Source organism: Ostrinia nubilalis, chromosome 3, assembly GCF_963855985.1.
Source record: "Ostrinia nubilalis chromosome 3, ilOstNubi1.1, whole genome shotgun sequence".
Classification (NCBI taxonomy): Eukaryota; Metazoa; Arthropoda; class Insecta; order Lepidoptera; family Crambidae; genus Ostrinia; species Ostrinia nubilalis.
The window spans coordinates 15,474,204-15,495,272 of record NC_087090.1 but is presented as its reverse complement, the minus strand read 5'-3'; the positions used below and the strand labels follow the sequence as shown (position 1 = coordinate 15,495,272).

Here is a 21,069-nt window from a genome sequence, read left to right as displayed (position 1 = left end):
AAAAACGATCAATAAACAACTGTCAACTGTTAAAGGCAACAATAGTAAACTGTTGTAGGCAACTGTTGAAAATGTTGCTGTTACCACTTTTATCGCTTATCCAAAAGATAAAGAACAATTACAATCGTTCGACTTTTCTAAACTTGCTCGCCCGGCCTAATAATCTCAAGGGACCAAAAGGTAACAATTATATTGACACACGGAATGTGACCACAAACCAATTACCGTGCGGAAATGTCCTTTAAACTATTTTATGGGATAGGATAAGGTATTTCAAGCCTGGCGAATAAAATGCTCTGGATACTTTTGATACAATGAAAGGATATTCAGTAAGGTCGCGAATAGAGTGCGCTAACCGAATCATGCGCAACAGAAATGTCACCATACAAAATAAAGCCTTGCTTAAATAGGAAACAAATAGGTCACCATATTTCAAGGATTCTCATAAACGCATTTAATTGCAAGGCCAAAAGTTTACAATCGTAACTTTTTAAGTAAGTAGGCACGGAACTATTCCCACCTCTCGTTCCCACCGCTGCACCTCCTGTGTGGCCAGGATCTACAGCTTAGCTGCCAATAAAAACCCAACCAGTGAAGGTCAAGTTTGTTTTTAAGGAAGTAAGTAATAAAAAAAAATGTACCATTTCAATAAGTACGTTGTTTTTTTACTTATCAAGGCGTATCGGTACTATCGGTGGACCAACGATCTGGTGAAGGTCATGAAGCACTTGGATGCAGAAAGCGCAGGACCGGTCGTTGTGGAAATCCTTGGGGGAGGCATTTGTCCACCATTGGACGTTTTCTGGTTGAAACTGGTTTTATGTATATTTTGTCAACCAGATGATAATGGCTAAAGCCCGGTCTGCGAGCACATAGAATTTTGTCCAATGACCCCAAGCTACCCATCCTTATCGCTCGCGCGTAATTATGTTGCTGTCGCGCTCGCACACTCACTGCGGGCACCCGTCGCACAGTCAAAATTCTACGTGCTCACAGACCAGACATTAGACAGAACCTACTTTATTTCAAAACACTATAGTTCTGCAAGCGCGTTAATGTATGCAGTATACGCTATCATGTTACATGAAGTCTGTGGTTAGAATTTAATTTGCATCTTTAAGATACCTTCAGCTGCTTTTTATTTATTTAAGTTTTATTCCACCGCCCGATGATATTTCGACAGCATCACCTGCTGTAAGTTACATGTTTTATTTAAAAAAGCAACGTAAAGTATCCTTTGCATGTATAATTAAATTATATACTAGCTTTTGCTTGCGGTTTTTCCCGCGCGTATTATGTTCTGTCATACAGAGTCCTTATCGCACGTTCATCTTTTCAAAAACACTTTAAAATATACAAATGTATAACAGATTTTCTTAGGATCAATGTTATTGTATCGGTATCTTAGTAGTTTAAGTATTCTGGTAGTACCTAATCTATGGCTTGGTGACAAATGTATTCTACTCTGCCGTCACCATACGGGTGTCGTAAGAGGCGACTTAGGGACCACACATCAAACAAGAGAACGGGCAGCAGCGCTCTCTGGAAAACATCAATCTTTTAAACTGCGATCTCCAACCCGCCTGCCAAGCGTGGGGATTATGGCAAAACCCTCCACTATAGTGGAGGAGGCTCATAGTCCAGCTGTGGACTGTAAAGGGCTGTTGATGATGATGATGAATCTATGGCTAGATACTCCGCAGACTGCAGACTTTTTGTCGGCCGATAGTTTGGTTGGGCCAAGTAGAATGTCTTTCAGTGTAGGTACATATCATATTTTCTAGAGATACAAGAATATAAAAGACACCATCATAGAAGATCTTTAAAAAACAAATCAAAACCTTCCTCAACAACTGCGAAACATAGACACAACATTCTCACGGTTTATTACTATTCAAATAATATTATGTAAATACACCGCACCGCGGTTGAGGTAGGCCTTAATTGTCTGCGGAGCAAGTTAGGCTTGTTATATTAACTGAATGTAAATTATTCACACGTTAAATTTGTCCTGCCTGTCATACTTTAACTAGTCTATGACCGGACTCGTCTCTTTGGTTTGAAAAGAACTCTGGACAAATAAATTACTGTGTTAGGTTTCATTTCAGGAGTTTAGGACATAGTCTGGCAAAGGGAAGGCAAGTTAGTTTTGGGCAAATTAGTTTTTAAAGGGTCTTCCTTAAATTTTAAATGGGCACTTACACGAAACCTAATATTACTATGTGGATAGTAGTTTAAGTAAAAGTTTCTTCCGCCACGTCTCAGCACCAGCTGATATGTTTTCTCAAAGTTTTGCTAGGGTCAGCTAAGCTTGGAACGTTGTATAAGTACCCTCAAAAGGTAGGCTAGGTAGGCCCCAGTAGGCTAGTCACTAAGTTTTATTTTCGGTTTAAAACAGTCAACTGCCTGATTTGAGTAATTCTTTCCCATATTATCTCTCCAAAGTTGTCAGTTTGAATTACTCGTAGTGCGCATTATAGTTATTGTAGTTTAACTACAAAAACCGAAATGTGAACAAGACGTGCGCGCGCGCAGAGCACGGATTAGTCACGTGACCAGAAAGGCGACCTTGCCTCGGCCGAGGATGCGAGTTGTAAGTAATTGGCAAATAGATGCGCCGGAGCATTGAGAAACGTATCACAACTACATTTACGGTCAGCAAGAAACAATGGGTTTCCCGACCCTCAAAAAATAAAAAATCAAAACCAAAAACGTCTTTATTTGTTTAGACTTATTAGACTTTAAGCAATCGTCAAATGCTCTTAAGGCAAAAATAGTTAGATTTTATAAGATAAGCTTCAAGTTTCTAATTTATGAGCATACTTTTTGACGTTTCAAAGTATTGTCGAGAGCAAACAAAGCTAAACCAGTGTTTAAAAGATCTATTTTTCTTATTACCTTATACAAATGTAAATTTTCAATAAAAATGTATTCCCTATGTAGCAAATTATTACCTTTTACAACTACCTAAGATAGTTTTTACTGTCGTCCGTACATAATTCCTGCTCAGTTCTAGTTTTCTAATCAACATCAGTCATGCAATAAGATGCAAGCGTCTCGTGACTGCAGCAATAAATGCACAAAATCTGCCTCCTTACGGATGATGAATGGAGTAATACTTCAGCTTGTCAATGGCCTGATCAAGCCTGATGGATGGGGTTTACATTGCCAATATTACGGTAATACAAACAATATTATAGCACTGATCTTAGTATAATGATTTGTTTACAATCGCTATGTTAGAGTCCTGAGCTGTAAATCCTGGCTACACAGGAGTTGCAGTGGTAGAAACGAGAGGTGGGAATAGTCCCGTTATGTAAGACTCCTTCAGGAAAATTAGATATCTAGCACCTTTGGAACACGAAATTAATGTTGTAATTATAATCGTAAATGATACTACGTTTTATTGTAGGATTTTTATCAATCTAGCTCTATAAATTACTTCAGTAAAATAACAAATAGCTACCGCCTCCTTCCAAGATTATCCATCATTAAAACAGCCAAATATTAAGATAAGTAAACCAGTCAATAAAAACTTATTGACTACGATAAGGCAGCGAAAATTTACTAAAACAATATCTGAAAACATTAGAATTATAATGTTAAATCTTGAACTGAAAATAAATCCGAACCGAACATAAAGCCAGTTGTAAAGAAGAGAAATAAACACACCGACGTGGATATAAGGTGGCATATGAAAATAAACAATGCTGCCGACGTAAATGTAGGTACAGTTATAGCCACTTGTCTACTAGAAAACGAGCAAATAACAACTATTTCTCGCTTAAAAACGTCACGCGAGTCAAGTTGTCAACTCGAACGTCAAGTTTCGGAGCGTACTGTGAGTATACGCCAAACGCATTCGATGCGTAAAAAAGTGACATTAAATGTATGACGGATTCTACAGCGCCTCTAGCCGAAACTTTTAAGAACTAAAATCTTCATACATTTTTTTAACGCAGTCGTTATCGAATGCGCTTGATGTAGAGTGAGAAGTAAGCGAGAGTGGAATGCACAGTGTTTTATTTTGGCTTAGAAGCGGACATCCCTGTTTTATTAATTCAATCGTTAGATATTACTATAATGTATAAAATTGATGAAGGAACTAGTAGTTGTATTTGTTTAGTTTCGAAGAAATATTCGATTTTGTGATTTTATAAAAAAATCAGTTTTAGAAGCATATTTTCTAAAAAAATTACATTAAGTCAGAATTTTGTAAATAAATTTACCTATCACTATAACGTCTACCTTTATGCAAAAATAAATGGTTATTGCTGCAGTAATTTAGGAATTATTTAATAATTTTCAGAAAACATTTTTTTCTCCGTTGTCCTAGAAAATTGGCAGCTATATTTACTTTATATTGATGCATGATATAATTATCTATAATGCCTGAAAATATTACTTGCCTATCCCGTGGAAGTTGGAAGATATTTTAATTTCTATGAGTTTAGAAAATGTATATGTAAATAGGGTTGTCATCTAAATATTTTTTAGTTTTTTAAATGCCGTCCGTAACAATACGGTTTTAATGCCTTTGTTAGATAACTATTGAAATGCTTTTACCATTATTAATTTGTCGGGTCGAGTTTGATAATTTTAGAGTTGGCCCTGTGGCGGCTTATTGGAAATCCTATCGTTTTCGAAACATCGATATATATGTTGCAGTCAAAACTCATAATCGATCAAAACCACTTTTGACTGCAAATTTCAGTTAATAGTGGTTTTGACCGATGGCCTTAGTCAATATTACTTTTGACAAATATTTCTAGTCGTATCATCCAACTTCCACGGGATAGGCAAGTAATATTTTCAGGTATTATAGATAATTATATCATGCATCAATATAAAGTAAATATAGCTGCCAATTTTCTAGGGCAACGGAGAAAAAAATGTTTTCTGAAAATCATAAATTATTAAATAATTCCTAAATTACTGCAGCAATAACCATTTATTTTTGCATAAAGGTAGACGTTACAGTGATAGGTAAATTTATTAACAAAATTCTGACTTAATGTAATTTTTTTAGAAAATATGTTTCTAAAACTGTTTTTTTTTTATAAAATCACAATATCGAATATTTCTTCGAAACTAAGCAAATACAACTACTAGTTCCTTCATCAATTTTATACATAATAGTAATATCTAACGATTGAATTAATAAAACGGGGATGTCCGCTTCTAAGGCAAAATAAAAGACTGTGGAATGACGATTGGCGAGTATTCTGAGCACCAGCTGATAGTTGGGCTCGATTTTAATTTGTATAAAGAATCGGCCGACAGCCAATCGGTGTAGGTAATGTGCGCACTTTCATACATCTCCATACTGATTAACAGCCCGATCCAACTATCGGCCAACTAAAAATCGGTGGTCAGCGCCTACGCTAATGGTGTTTAAGGGGGTCCTGCACAGAATCCTTAAAATTGTCATATTTTTAAATCACGAGTGCTCTGCGATTAGTGACTTAAATACATCAAAGTAACTTGTGTAGGGTAGCCCAATCCTTGATCTAGGTCGCCGCCTTTTCGAAATTTTGAATAAATACGTAAAAAATTGATAAACAACATTTAAAATGCAGACATATGGAAAATTTATTTCTTCGAGAACTTTGTTAATTTAACGTATGAAGCAATAATTTTTATATGGAAATGCTTAAATTAATATTTTGAAGGTCGCCCCCTTTTTCGTTTTTGGTATTAATGCATTAATATTGAGAATTTTTGATTTTCCCAAAAAAACTTTGCCGTGAAGAAATCATCAGGCGTTTTGCTTTATCGTAGCTGTCAAGTGTCAAATGTGTGTTTGTCAATCCTTTACACAGTAGTGTAGAGCGCAGAGCATGCAAATAGTATCTTTCAGCCGAAAGACGTCCACTGCTGGACAAAGGCCTCCCCCAAGGATTTCCACAAAGACCGGTACTCTGCGACTACAGTACAAAGTAGACACGAATTTTGCGTACTGAATACAGTCGCGTTTAATTTTTATTGTGGATGCTCGCTTCTCCGTTTCAAACTATACCTACTACACCACTTACACTTGACAAGAGTGTGAAAAAGTTAGTTTGATACTTATTCAGTAAAATATGGAATTAGATTTAAGAGTATTTTTATTTCTTATTACTTAAATATATTTTATCGAATCAATATAAAACTAGATTTTTAACACTCTTGCGGGTAAGTGGTTTTTCAAAATAACCTGATTAGGTAGGATTAAATAAACAAATCGATAACATTTGTATTTAGAGTAGTAGGTACGCAGTATTTGCGTAACTGCTCATATAGTTTGGAAGAGTTTAGTAAAAAAAAGTTATTTCCAAACTATACTCGATTAGTTTCACACCCTTGCGTTCTGGCCATGTATAGAATGGAAAGACGCTACGTTAACAGCCTATTTGAATTGAACGTCTAGGAAAAATACTCTTTTACGAAACTTTTTTAACGCCTTTGTTCATCAGAAGAATCAATATTAGTTAGGATTTTTATTGTGTAAGAATTTTCGCAGCAATACCAACAAAAAATCAAATCCTTCCTTTTTCCTAATTAAAGTTAATACTTTAATTAGGAAAAAGGAAGGATTTGATTTTTTTTATAAACTCACGTTTTGTTTAGCAAAATTAGTGAAATGCGTGTTTTTACTCTGTATTGAGTCTCTTTTGTCTCTACTCTGTAAAGTAGTTCGTGTGCGATCGTGTTAGTTCGTTGCGCCACCGCTATCTCGGCTAGCAAATCGTAATTTTTCGTCGGCGCTGCACCCCCTTAATATCGTGCGGATTTCATCACAAATGCGGGACTGCTCCGCATGCGTTACACCTCTAAGTGTCCTTTTCAAACAATTAGTATTTATTGTAATGAGTGGCATACGCAATACTGATAAGCTAGTAGAGAGTCTAATTAATATAGTATCAGGCGTTACTTTGCGGAAATCCATAATTAGATATTAAATAATTAAGCTAAGTATTTATCTTTTAAATATCTAGTGCAGAGTCCTCGGCAGGTGACGGTAAACAGTCAACGAATATGCATCTCTTTTATCGAAATGGAATCTAGTGCATTTCTAGAGCTACAAAATAGTCGACACTCACATAATTGTCGACTATCGATCACTGCTATAATCACATCGACACGCTGATATAAATAAAGTGCATAAAAATAAACAAAACTGCCGTCGTAAATGTACCGTTATACCGAAACGCATGTGTTATAATCGACCAAACTATTTGCTAATGAACGCAATACTGGTTTTGTTATGCAGTCTATAACAATAACAATTAAACACAAGAATTTGGCTCCAACTTGACAGTGTAATTATCTGTTTGGAATTGGCTGTACGAAATTAAACAGCGGATTTTTTTAAACATTCTGAATTCGACACAATAGTAGTCACTCACTCGTTTTAAGAAACAGCAAATTTTTTTGCGGGATTTTTTAGTGTCCGCAATTTCTTTGGGTACAAGTCAGGTTTTGGAGAGAAAAAAAAGTAGGTACCTAATATGTACTTTTAGTACTATGACCGAAAGTCTAAAAAAATTAAAAATACACATATCTACTTGTTGTTAGCACTATTTGTAAGTACCGAATAATAAATAATTGTAAGGTTTCATAAAATTCCACACATTAGTGTTTGCCTGAAGGTTGCATTTCTTTTGCGTTGAAAACATTTAAGTTCTTATTAAATATGAATGAATAATTTCAGAAAACAACGATCACTTTAACTTTGTGGGTTTGACAGTTCGCGCGTTTGATAAATGTGAATTTAGCGGACAAATGAAAGGGTTTGGTTGAAACCGAGTTTTATGCGTACGAAGTCGCGAACTCAGCTAGAATTCGTTATAATACACAGAGTTTTTAGATAGTAAGTACTGGCTAATTTAGACTCGGTTTAAATCCTCAGCACCTACTAGACGTTCCAGGGAATTAATTATAGCAGAATTAGTCCACGCATTAATCCGCGCTGTCAAAGATGCGCGAAGACAATGAGCCACCAGAGCAGCTGCATCGAATAAAGTTGACAATAAATTCCACCCAGACAATCCCGAATTGCTATCACTTGGCAACAGGAATCGCTTAAATTTTATAAAGCGAGACAGACATCTGACGAAACAAAGGTTTGTAAAAGAATGTCTTTTTTTATTTAAAAATAAAATACGGAAAGTTCGTCCGCCAACTATCTGTCGGCCGGTCGGATGTGCGTCTAAAATAGAAACGGTCTCTAGTTCGACTTTAGCAGTCAAAGCTGCATCGCATTAGTATTATTTAACTCGTTTATTCTTGCCTTTAATTATACGGCTAACTGAATGTGCAGGATACGTTTTACGGCCCGATTGATTTTTTCCCAACCAATACCAGTTCTCGAAACCGGTTGGTGCGATCTGGGATAAAAAACATCAGTTCAAGGTGCTGATTTAGTTCCATTACATAATGAAGCAACTGGGTAAAACAGCAGTAACAGCATTGCAAAATTATGCACATTTTATATCTGTCAGATAATTGCGATCTTAAGGTTTAGCTACTGTGAACATCAATTGTTTTAATTCGTTCTAATTCCGTTAAAATCCTTCGCAATTTGCCTAATTAATTTGTAAATGCAAATTAGTTAATTGTTTATCTTCTACGCCATTCCGCGTATGTTTATAAAGTCATAGTTTTTTATGATGTAATTTATTAAATGGTAGTCGTACATCAACTCGAGCACATTGAGAATAATGTTAACAGTACACGACAGCCGATGAGTAGCCGTGAACCGACAGCGAGTTATGAATTATTTAGCAATGTGCCGTCGAAATTAGCAACGCTCAATCAATATCAATTATCACCTGTTACTGCTTCAAAGCGATATTCATCATCATAGGAAATTCAAAAGCTATTGTAATAATTCTAATATCCAATTCCAAATCGAAAAATGATACCAAAGAGTTGAATTTCAACGTAATCGCATTACAAAAATTAAAAACAAACTTCTGGAAACCGAGCACCGAACGAAATATCGGAACAATTGCGAACAAACTTCAACATCAAACAATTTTATTGTTATTCCAGTAAAATTACTAGAAATGTTGGAACTGATACAAATATACAGAAATACCGTATTTCTGTGTAAAGAACTCGACGTAATTCATCGGGAAATTAGTTGAGTAAAATTTTACTTAATCCGAAACTTTTCCGAGTTCCCGAGCCCTTATTACGTTTGCGAGGGCCCTTCGACTCGTGAACGCGTTAATATTTTATGAACAAAAACTTTTGGGTTCATTGATGAATATTCTATTGATGCTCTTGTCATATTTTATCTGTCTCACTCACCGGAAACTTTTTCAAAGGAATCTCAACTATGCTTAAAAAACACCAAATTCATACTCACTTTGTATATCTGCAGATGTAGATAAACAAAATCCGAACACAACCCTTAATTTCAAGTACAAATGTATCACTGAAAGCTTTATTACACTGAGTGAGATACAATCAATAAACGTCGCACATTAACATAGCATTTACGGCGTACGGTGAACAAGAGCGTTTCATCTCATAACGTGTTAACTGGAAAATTGAAGATGTACGTAGACGTAAATTTTCGCGGGAAATTCAGAGCGCGCGAAGACGTCCCACCCACGCGGCGGCCAGAGAGCGACTGAAGAAGCGTCGTCACCTGCAATGCGTGCGCCATAGGTATGGGGCGAGAGAGATGGGTAGATATTTGTTTGGGTGTGGGGGAACGGGACGGGGAGTCCACACGTGCTACGGCCCGCGTAGGGGGTAAAAACGTTTTCACGAAAGGGGCGCGATATTACAGGACTGAGAATGAATAGCCCTGTATTTTGCATTATAAACCTTGGACAATGGTATGAGTTATGCTTTTGTTGTATTGCGGCGACATTTGACGGGCTCGCTAATGAACTGAACTATTAATCGGGGAAAGCGATTTCCACGTTACTTCGGGGGGTGAGGCCGTGATTTCGGAACCGGGGCATTGTGTAGTCTGTTGGAGCGAGTGCGATAGCACCTTTATTTATTTTCAGTTTAGCGAGTGCGAGTGAATTTTCCGCTTACGAGGTTTATTGTAACGAAAACTAATTCAAGGTGACGGGATTAGAATAGTTCGTACCTATCTCTTTTGGGAATACATTGAACGTATTATATTTCTACACAATGCTTTAAAAATAACAATCGTATGTTGACTTCCTTGTTGTAAAATTTAAAGATTCGGTCTGTTTAAATAAAAGCGCTGAAAAAGTTTTTGGATGAAAGTAATAAACTGTGAAATTAACTAAGGTAGGAAAACTCTATAATCTATTTTTAGATCTACTCTAAATATTTGTCTACGACACATTATGCAATATTATTGATATTGAAATACATCATGTATCTGTCACAGAACAACGCTATTGCTCTTGTCCCCTTTTAAAAACAAGAATAATCTACTTTAAGTTTTCTCATTGACATTTTTATTCCTAAAGCGCTCTACTAATCTATTGGAGAGAAATGAAAATTAGTGCAGTAATTTAACAGAAAGACAGACGACACAACTTTGTAATATGTAGTGAATAGATTAAAAGCTCTCCTCCATATCAAAAGTACCTCCAATTTCCTTCTGTTAAAATTCCAGGCGAGTCCCAGGATAGTTTAGCGCCCCCCCGGGACCAGCTGAGTTACGTACGGGGCTCGGATTCCGTTACGCTCGGTCCGAGGTTCGATTCGCGGAAGAAAATAAGGAACGTTCTCGGAAATAAGGAACGTTCTTTTATTCAGAACTAGACTTTCTGGTTTCGTAAGGGTTTAGTAAGTTTTCAGGATATTTTTGCAACTTAAGTAGGTTTTTTTTTATCTTATTTTATAGTAAAAATGTTGACAAATCTCTCACATTTTCATTTACTTTTGAACTTACATAGGAAACTCCTGAGCAAAAGCAAATTCAAAATCCTTGTAGAGGATAAAAATTCACGAAGTAAATAAATAGGTAGTAAACAGTCTTATTGACACAGAAGTCTAATTATAATCGGTGTATAGTATAATCCCTGGCTCTCTTAGCTCTTATACCTCTTAATACGTTTTATTTTTGTATGGACATATTTATTTCATAAACCAACAGGGTATATTAATCATTAATAGGTACCAACACAAAAAATAACTATAAATTTCATTTTGGAGTGATCTACTTATGTTTTTTAATAATTTTTTGCCTCCTTATCTCATGTTTACCTTATCGGCGGCCATTAACAAGTAGGTACTTGAAATAGATTCTTCCTCTCTTTCCTTCTTCTTATGGATCTTTGAAGGGTTAAGCTAGCACCTATAATACAAGCAAATTATTTGCTTACTTTGGGGCTAGATAGCGCTGTGTGAAATTGTCCAAAGATATTTATTTATTTGTTCAAAAAACTTCTCTCCTCCTCGGTGAAAACCGAGCCTAAGAACACACTCATCTTGTTTATAAACAATACCAATATCCACCGAAACACGCAAACATTACGCGAACAAACAAACGTAAACAATACTGAATGGTGTGTTATGTTAATAAATACGAATATCAATTAGCTGGCGGATAAAACAGTGACGATGACGCAATTCCAATTTGCTATTGAATTTGATCTCTTGCCGTCGAATTTGCAAATAATTTCAAATAATATTGGCGAGTTGTTTTGGGTATTTTGTTTTGTACTGTTAAACAAGATTCTCCCCGCAGCTGTGTCCGAGTGAACTTAACATGTCATAGAATATAAATATCGTAACTACAGTTACGACTAGCGATAGACTTAATTTGTTACTAAAAAGGACAAAATCATGTAAATTTTTAATTTACATAAGCTTTTACTGGGTCATTAGTGTTTTTATCTCAAAGAGGGCTATCTACTCAAACTCAAAGATGACTGACTGACTGACATAGTGATCTATCAACGCACAGCCCAAACCACTGGACGTATCGGGCTGAAATTTGGCATGCAGGTAGATGTTATGACGTAGGCATCCGCTAAGAAAGGATTTTACGAAACTCCACCCCTAAGGGGGTAGAACGGGATCCATGCGCCGCTAGTCGTTTATAATACTTGAAAGTTGGCATCACTAAAGGACCAAAATCTATAGTGGCGTCAACTGGTGAGGACAAAATAATATGATAAGTCCTCATTATACCTACAATGATTGATTTTCAGTTCCGAAACTTATTACAAACAACAGAGACGTTAATCGTCCGTATATTTTTTTCATAACTTTAGATTTTTTTAAAGTACCTACGTAATATTTTTTAATGTTTTTCTCTGAATCACGAAGTCAAGGTGAGAACACCATTGTTCTCGGGATAGTGGCCTGCCTGATTTAAATTTTTTCATGCCAAGGCTATGTCAAGTTGAATATTTACATACTGAGTGAACGAGGAAAACTCAGAAACTGTTTTTTACGCAGCTGGTTTACATCAGATATTTTAGCAACCGATTAAAGAAAACGCATTGATAATTTAGTAAGAAAAGCGCCTCTAAAAGCACATACCTACCTATTTTTAAAAGATTAATGCCCGTTTTCACCATCAATCCCTAATTTTTAAGCGACCTTTATGAAATATTAGGTAATACCTAACAGGAATTTCGTTTTCACCAACACATATTGACACCTTAGGCCTTAAGGGATCACTTATTTTAAATGGATGAAACTCTAAACAATTATTAGATCAGGCAAAGTGAAAATGAAATAATTTAAAACAACTGTAACAAAAGCTAGCTTATTTAGGAGGCAGTTTCTATGGTGTATTCCTTCTCCACATCTTAAGGTGGCTTAGCATAATAAGTGGTTTCAGGGAAAATTTAGTGTAATTTTGATGAATTACACAGCCATTGTGTCAGTTTAGTTTAAATACGACTTGGAAATGATTGAGTTGACTCTTTAAGGAAGGAATCTAAGGCTACGACATTTTTAAACGACTTCAAAAACGGAGAAGGTTCGCAATTCGAGTGTATGTTTTGTTGTATGTATTTTTATAACAAGTTTAATATTGCTTTAGAAATAAGGTTATGGATCTCAGTTATCTGAATTCTTCTTCTTTTTTTCTTGTCGACAACCAACCTACACAGTGTCAGCCCAAACCTCCGTCACAAGAGTGGCGTTGTCAGCAGCACTCATCAAATCCTCCTGAGCGCAGTTGTCTGAATTAAACACTTTTTTTTTTAATTTAATGTGCCCTCTGAAGTACATAATCATATATTTGTAGACAATCGCGTTCATATGAGCTTACAATCACTATCATCACCATCAGGCTATCATAATACCATACCCTCTCTAATTTACCATGGAGGTTTTGGTCTATACGTCTGGATATTAGAAAGCTTGGCAGCAAATTGCTGATGTTTGCTTATTTGTCTCTTTGGTTGCCTTTTATGATGTCCACGGAAAGAATGGTGATATTCTAGTTGGCCAGAAAAACAAGGTTACAATGCTTTGCCTAAATCTATACTAATATTATAAATGCGAAAGTAACTCTGTCTGTCTGTCTGTCTCTCTTTCACGCCTAAACCACTGAACCGATCTTGATGAAATTTGGCATAGAGATAGTTCGAGTCCCGGGAAAGGACATAGGATAGTTTTTATCCCGGTTTTTGAAACAGGGACGCGCGCGATAAAGTTTTTCAGTGACAGACAAAATTTCACGCGGGCGAAGCCGCGGGCGGAAAGCTAGTTAGGAATACTTAAGTATACATACAGAAAAAGCTTTGTGCATTGCATCTGGAAATTGTACCTAGACTAGAACCTCCTAACCAAAACAAAACTTCATTTATACCGTAACGTCCATCTTTATAATTTTGCTCATTACCGATGACCTTACCTTAAGGTCGAATAAAAAACTTAACGAAGCGGCGACTCTAATTTCGCATTACGCATTCAGTACAAAAGACGCATCTCAATGTAGATGTAGCGGTGATTATAATGAATAATTGGCGAATAAACTTGCCGTTTTACGTATCAGACGGTTATTTACATAGCAAGTGGTGGCTTTAATTCAGTCGCCTTGAATGGTCGTTCTGACATTATGGATCTGACAAATTAAGGCTGACTTTTTACTTTGACAAACGTCAAAAATCTGTCAAACTCCATACATCAAGCACCGGTGATTGTTAATGTTACGGTTAAATTAAGGTAGTGCGACTCAGCCTTAATATCAGCAAAATTAGCTGGTGCTACTTACAAGTAAAAGACGGCTTTTTTGTCTAACTAAAAATAGTAAAATATGACTTATTAAAATTAATTTGTAAACATCATGTTAATATCTTCTCCGTTATACAGGGTGTGGTTTTATAAAAAAACGCCCATCTCAAGGGTGGTAGTACACATGAAAGTGATTACAAGAAAATTACAAGGAACAATTGATTTTTCAAATACAGTGTGAGTCACGTTAAAGTGTACATATGAAAATAGATGAAACTAGACCTATTTTTATCGACAAAAAAGAGGTCAAAAAATTTTTGAGATTTTTTTTTTATTTTTTATAGAATTTTTTTTCTTTCAATTACTTATTGTAAAGAAAACGTAATAACTTTTAAACTAAGCGGTATATCCTGATAAAATAAAAACTGTAATAATGCTAAATAACAGGCGATCTTTATAATTTTGCTCATTACCGATGACCTTACCTTAAGGTCGAATAAAAAACTTAACGAAGCGGCGACTCTAATTTCGCATTACGCATTCAGTACAAAAGACGCATCTCAATGTAGATGTAGCGGTGATTATAATGAATAATTGGCGAATAAACTTGCCGTTTTACGTATCAGACGGTTATTTACATAGCAAGTGGTGGCTTTAATTCAGTCGCCTTGAATGGTCGTTCTGACATTATGGATCTGACAAATTAAGGCTGACTTTTTACTTTGACAAACGTCAAAAATCTGTCAAACTCCATACATCAAGCACCGGTGATTGTTAATGTTACGGTTAAATTAAGGTAGTGCGACTCAGCCTTAATATCAGCAAAATTAGCTGGTGCTACTTACAAGTAAAAGACGGCTTTTTTGTCTAACTAAAAATAGTAAAATATGACTTATTAAAATTAATTTGTAAACATCATGTTAATATCTTCTCCGTTATACAGGGTGTGGTTTTATAAAAAAACGCCCATCTCAAGGGTGGTAGTACACATGAAAGTGATTACAAGAAAATTACAAGGAACAATTGATTTTTCAAATACAGTGTGAGTCACGTTAAAGTGTACATATGAAAATAGATGAAACTAGACCTATTTTTATCGACAAAAAAGAGGTCAAAAAATTTTTGAGATTTTTTTTTTATTTTTTATAGAATTTTTTTTCTTTCAATTACTTATTGTAAAGAAAACGTAATAACTTTTAAACTAAGCGGTATATCCTGATAAAATAAAAACTGTAATAATGCTAAATAACAGGCGATACTAAAAAAATACATACAATGCACAAAAAATGCCAACAAGTAATAAAAAATGATACTTTTTGAAAAAAATCTGCTTAAAAATTCGTGTTTTTTTGGTTATTTGATAAATTTCTCCAAAAAATGCCCCTATAACAGGTGGTTTTTATTGTTGTGTATTATTTTCTATCGTATTACCTTTGTAAAACCAAAAATTGCATGTCTCTATCCCTATCACAACATTTGCTATGATAGTTTGAACAAAGGCCTACCACAACATTATTCTCCTCTACAGGTAGGGACAATTTTAATTTTAACTAAAATGCTTATTTTACTTCGAAATCTTTTGTTTTTACTTGAAATCTAACTTGTCTTTATCAAAATTACAAATCTAGAGCCATTTTCAGTTTCGTTGTTAACGAAGCGTTGAATGGCGCGCCCGGAGAGGCTTAGTTCAAACGATCATAGCAAATGTTGTGATAGGGATAGAGACATGCAATTTTTGGTTTTACAAAGGTAATACAATAGAGAATAATACAAAACAATAAAAACCACCTATTATAGGGGCATTTTTTGGAGAAATTTATCAAATAACTAAAAAAACACGAATTTTTAAGCAGATTTTTTTCAAAAAGTATCATTTTTTATTATTTGTTGGCATTTTTTGTGTATTGTATGTATATTTTTAGTATCGCCTGTTATTTAGCATTATTACTGTTTTTATTTTATCAGGATATACTGCTTAGTTTAAAAGTTATTACGTTTTCTTTACAATAAGTAATTGGAAGAAAAAAAATTCTATAAAAAATTAAAAAAAAATCGCAAAAAAATTTTGACCACTTTTTTGTCGATAAAAATAGGTCTAGTTTCATCTATTTTCATATGTACACTTTAACGTGACTCACACTGTATTTATTCCTTCTGGAAATCGGACCCAGGACCAAATCTAGAGGATCCAAACAATCTAGTCATTAGGATACGAAGACAACAGTTAAGTTCTGTAATTTGCTGTTTTTAATGTGCCAAATAAATGTATTTTATTTCTTTCTTTCAACAAATTATTACTCAAACCTAACTTATACATCGACAGCAGACATATTCCCAGTGGCACACACACTTTCTTATTTCTAATTAAAGGCCCAATGAAAATTCTAGATTAAAATGTGTTTACTTCATTCCAGATCTAATTAAAACTGATGTTTATCAAAGAGAAATTCCCCGGCTCACTTAGAATCAAATAGAAAATAAATATCTTCATATTTACTCGCACTCAATATTTGAAATGTTAAAACTTTGAGAAAAAGCATAGAAGTGTGTAATTACAGTCTGTATTTATTTAGAAAGCCTTCCAATGTAACAGTTTAGTGATTAGTTATTGCCCATCTATCTAAAATTACCTATTTATTTATTAATGAAGTACGAGCGTTTTATGTTCTTAATTATTATTACCTACGATTAAACACCGTCCTGGGCAAAGAGCTTCCAAAAAGCTTTGGATCAGACATCAAGGTTCTAAGATCGGTTGTTAAAGCTCTAACAATAGAAGAAAAATTAGTCCAAGATTACGTTTAGAGGCCGAGAAAATTTTGATTTCTATTCATACAACAACAAATATTCTTGCATTAATAACAAGCTTTCAAAGCTTAAATCAAATATCGTCTAAAATACATCGAAATTGAATATTGTTTCCACAAAGCCACTCGTCCAACTTCCACACAAGTGCGAGTAATAACAAAACCACAGACAATGCTCTATGATTGCATAAGTTGGACTGAAAACGAGAGAGCCACTCACCATCGCATGTCGGTTTATTTCAGTTGTAATAGAAAATTCCATATCCTAACCCTACTAATATGAAACTTGAAAGTTTGTTTGTTGATTTATGTCGGTAATTTTTTTAGATGATGACTAACGCCCGTATTCACAAACATTACTATGAGGTCTCACAGCGCGCGTGGACACACGAACCAATCAAAGAGCTCTATTCAACGCTGTGCGTACAATTTGTTGCTTCACTCAAGCAAGCATCGTTTGTGAATACGGGTGTTAGGTGTTTGGTAAGGACATAGTTTGAGGCCGAAAGAAAAAAATACGATAGTTTTTATTCCAGTTTTTGAAGATAATAAAACCTCGGGCAAAGCTAGTTACATTGTAAAATGAAAACTAGCAGATACGTCTATTTATAAATAAAAATCACTTACGAGAGGTACAAGCGTTTTCAACATTTCATAATTACCTCTGAAAATATCAAGGCCTCATTTATAAGCTTTCAGATCTATTTTTCAATATTAGTTTACTTACGTAACAGCCCCAAATATATTTCTAAAAATACACCCTTATTACAATAAAAAGCCTTCCCCCAACCTTAAATGAAGCGTAAAATTCTCCACGGGTCAGATTGGCATAGACTAATGGACGCATTATGATAATCCTACTTACACGTACTACGTTATCCCAACTATTTGGTGGTGCGATAAAAACCCCCTTATGGCGAAGGGTTTGACAGCGAATATCGCTTGGATAGACGCGACCACGGCCTCGTGGTAGGAGGGCCCGCATATGACGCGTGCCACAGATTACGCGTAGGTTGTTCGTATGAGATCCGTCCTACGGATGTAGAGATCCGTTTACTGGTGAAAGAATATGGCACAAAGTGTGTCGGTTTAGCTACAACTTACAAGACCTGAAAATGCTCACCAAAAATGTGGGGACAGTAAAAAAACGTAGGAGGTAAAAGGTCAACATGAAAATGAATAAAAGTAGTAACTTACATAGAGTAAACGAATTAGAGTTGAGTTAGAGACAGAAAAGAGTCTGAACTGAAATTACTGAACCAAACTGAAAGAGATTTTTTTTGAAACCGCGTCTTTCTTTACCGGAATAACAAAAACCACTAGTAATAGAAGAAAAGAAACAAACACTTTTTTTGTCTGCTCTATTGAGATGAGTTAAAAAAGGTATGACGCACTTACTTTGTTACAAAAAGACCGCTTCGAGATACACGAAAATAATATTCACTAACATCTATTATTAAGTCTATCTATTAGATATTATGTTCATAGGATATACATATTTATTTCAATTATAAATCTAAAGAAAGGGAGAAATTCCATTTCTGCGCTTCTTCCATACGCAGCCGTTTAGTGACGCGGATATGCGAAGGCGCGTCGGGCGGAGATGAAACGCTGAAGTGAATTTGTGCAGTTTGTGTTGGTTTATAATTCAAACCAACACAAAATATCCTGCTAGGTAAATACCGAAGCTTGATGGACTTATTTTTATTGCGTTACTTAATAGCTTATGACTGCGACGTTGTCCGCGTGAAATTCAGTTTACCTTTCATTGTAACGTAGCCAATGACAATTATCATTGTAATTTCACTACTCAAATTAATATACTTTTAATTATAGCTTATAATTACGATATGCTCGCTCATGTCTCATGTATAAGCACTATAAAGTATGTACCATCAAAATCCGTTCAGTAGTTTTGCATGAGAAACATCCACCCTCACAAACTTTCATGTATTAAAACAATAACACCCACTGTGCATTTCCATCAAAATCCGTTGAACAGTTTTTGCGTGAAGTAACAAACCACTTACCATCAGGTGAGATACAGACCAAGAGTATGCCAAGAGCTTCCTCGTTGTGGATAAAAAAAATGTTTTTATCAATAACACATCTTTAAAGCCAAAGCAAACAATTGGATTCTTTCAATTTATTAAAATTGAATATTTATAAAGTAACCAGTACGTAAAGCATGATATGTAGTCTTACCTATAAATGGAAAAGGCTAGATAATAATCCAGAACATCCGGCGAGTAAGGTCACGGTTCAGGTCAAGCTTTTTGTCCTACTTGATGGAACGACGATACTGCCTGTAATCTCCCAGCTGTGATACGCGAATCTAGCCCTAATAACAACAGCTGTAAAGGCGTGTAATGTAAAGCAATGAATGGGTACGTTAGTGTAATTAATTTTAACGTTGTGATCCAGTGTTGAAGCTATGATATATGTATGATATGTTAGCGATTTTTTGTTTGTCCAATTTATTTTATGTTTTATGGAGCTTATTTGTGGGATCAGTTGCTTGCATTCAAGTTATATCTATTTAGGGATAGGCAGTAGACTTATTTATCTTTATTATTTATTTATTTTGAGTAGACTTTTTTATTTAAAAAATCTACAATTTCATGTCAATTTGCGTATTTATTAGGAAAACTTGCAAAAAATAAAGAGTCTGCGGTCCTAATGAGTAATTAATTAGCAAACAACACAAACAATCGAATTAATTTGTAGAATTGCTTTTAAAAATACATTTGTAGGAAAACTTACAAATAAGTGTAGAATAGTAACTGACTTTCTAACAAAGTAATACTGGGACGTGTACTGTGATTTAAAAAAAGTAAGTTTTATGACATTTTTATGAGTCTCTTTTAAGAATATAATAATTCACTACATTTTTTATTTTTTTAAACTTAAGATAAAAAGCAAATGAAAATTTTCCACTTCCAATTCCATTGTACAAAAGATATAACTAGCTATATTTCAGTGGAAGACCAGCGTTATCAAACCTGAGAGTGACCTTGCATTGTTTCAAGTATTGCACGCCGATCCGATGGCACAAGGACGGACAATGAGGGGAGCTGTTATTATATTAATTAATCTGACTTATCTTGAATCTGCTTTTTGTGCGCCCGCGCAGGCTTATTCTAGTGTTGTTAGATAACTTTATCGATTGTCGATACTTTCAGATTCTGCGTTAAATCAGCTCAAAAAAGGGAATATTTATGAATCTTTCTTGTAATAAAGACTGAGTTTCTTGCGCTGCTTCTTCAGCACTGGCCCATATTACTGTCCTGAAATAGTGGTAGGCTTGGGACGTGTAAAAGTGCTCTTTGGTAGCCTACTGCAAAAATTAACGATTTGATTTGAAATAACTATTCTTTAATACAAAAAAATACATACAGGCATGGCATCTCGATGCCAAATCATACATCTGAATCGGGCTCTAGGGCTCGCCCTAGCCTGTTCCAGAGAGCTCAGTATTTTGTCATTAATCAACGAAGGCTTTATCTATTTTATTTTATCGATACGATACTTTGCTATTTGCTACATCACTGTTTTATTCGTATAATCATTTTGCATGAATTTTAACGTTACATTTACAAGTTTTTGTTTAATTCATGCTCTTTGTTAAGATTTTTGTTAAGATTATTGTTATTAGCGTTTGCGTTAACAATTCATGTGTTTTATTATGTGTAAAATGGCAATGAAGAACACGGAAATGTGTCTTATTGTTCCGCAAAACTTAAATTGATAACATTATATCGTAATGGAATTCCTATGACATCACTATTTAGAAGTTTTTTACTTAATATTGTGTGAATGAGTGACAATGAGCAGGGCATATAGTACGCAGAACTGACGGCCGATGGGGCAGCAAGGTTCTGGAATGGAGGCCGCGTACCGGAAAACGCAGCGTGGGACGTCCACCTACAAGGTGGACCGACGACATCCTAAAGGTAGCAGGGAAGCGCTGGACGCAGGCCGCTACCAATCGATCAACATGGAAAGCATTGGGGGAGGCCTATGTTCAGCAGTGGACGTCCTATGGCTGAAATGATGATGATGATTATTATTATTATTTAAAGATTCAGATGTGTGGTTGTGGCAGAGTAGGACCATTCCAAGTCTTCCCGTATACCTACGT

At 35.2% G+C, this 21,069-nt stretch overlaps 1 protein-coding gene across 4 annotated transcripts in view; it reads right to left on the bottom strand.

The window, feature by feature from the left end:
• The window catches only part of LOC135088051 (pseudouridylate synthase RPUSD2-like), a 521,604-nt gene that overhangs the window by 209,256 nt on the left and 291,279 nt on the right, over nucleotides 1-21,069 (bottom strand). The window contains exon 1 of one of the 4 annotated variants that reach the window (XM_063982935.1): nucleotides 9,356-9,609. The exons of the other annotated variants lie outside the window; for them this stretch is intronic. The gene's annotated coding sequence lies outside the window, so the exon portion shown is untranslated. Of the gene's footprint in view, nucleotides 1-9,355; nucleotides 9,610-21,069 lie in introns of those variants that run through there. 4 annotated transcript variants of the gene reach the window in all.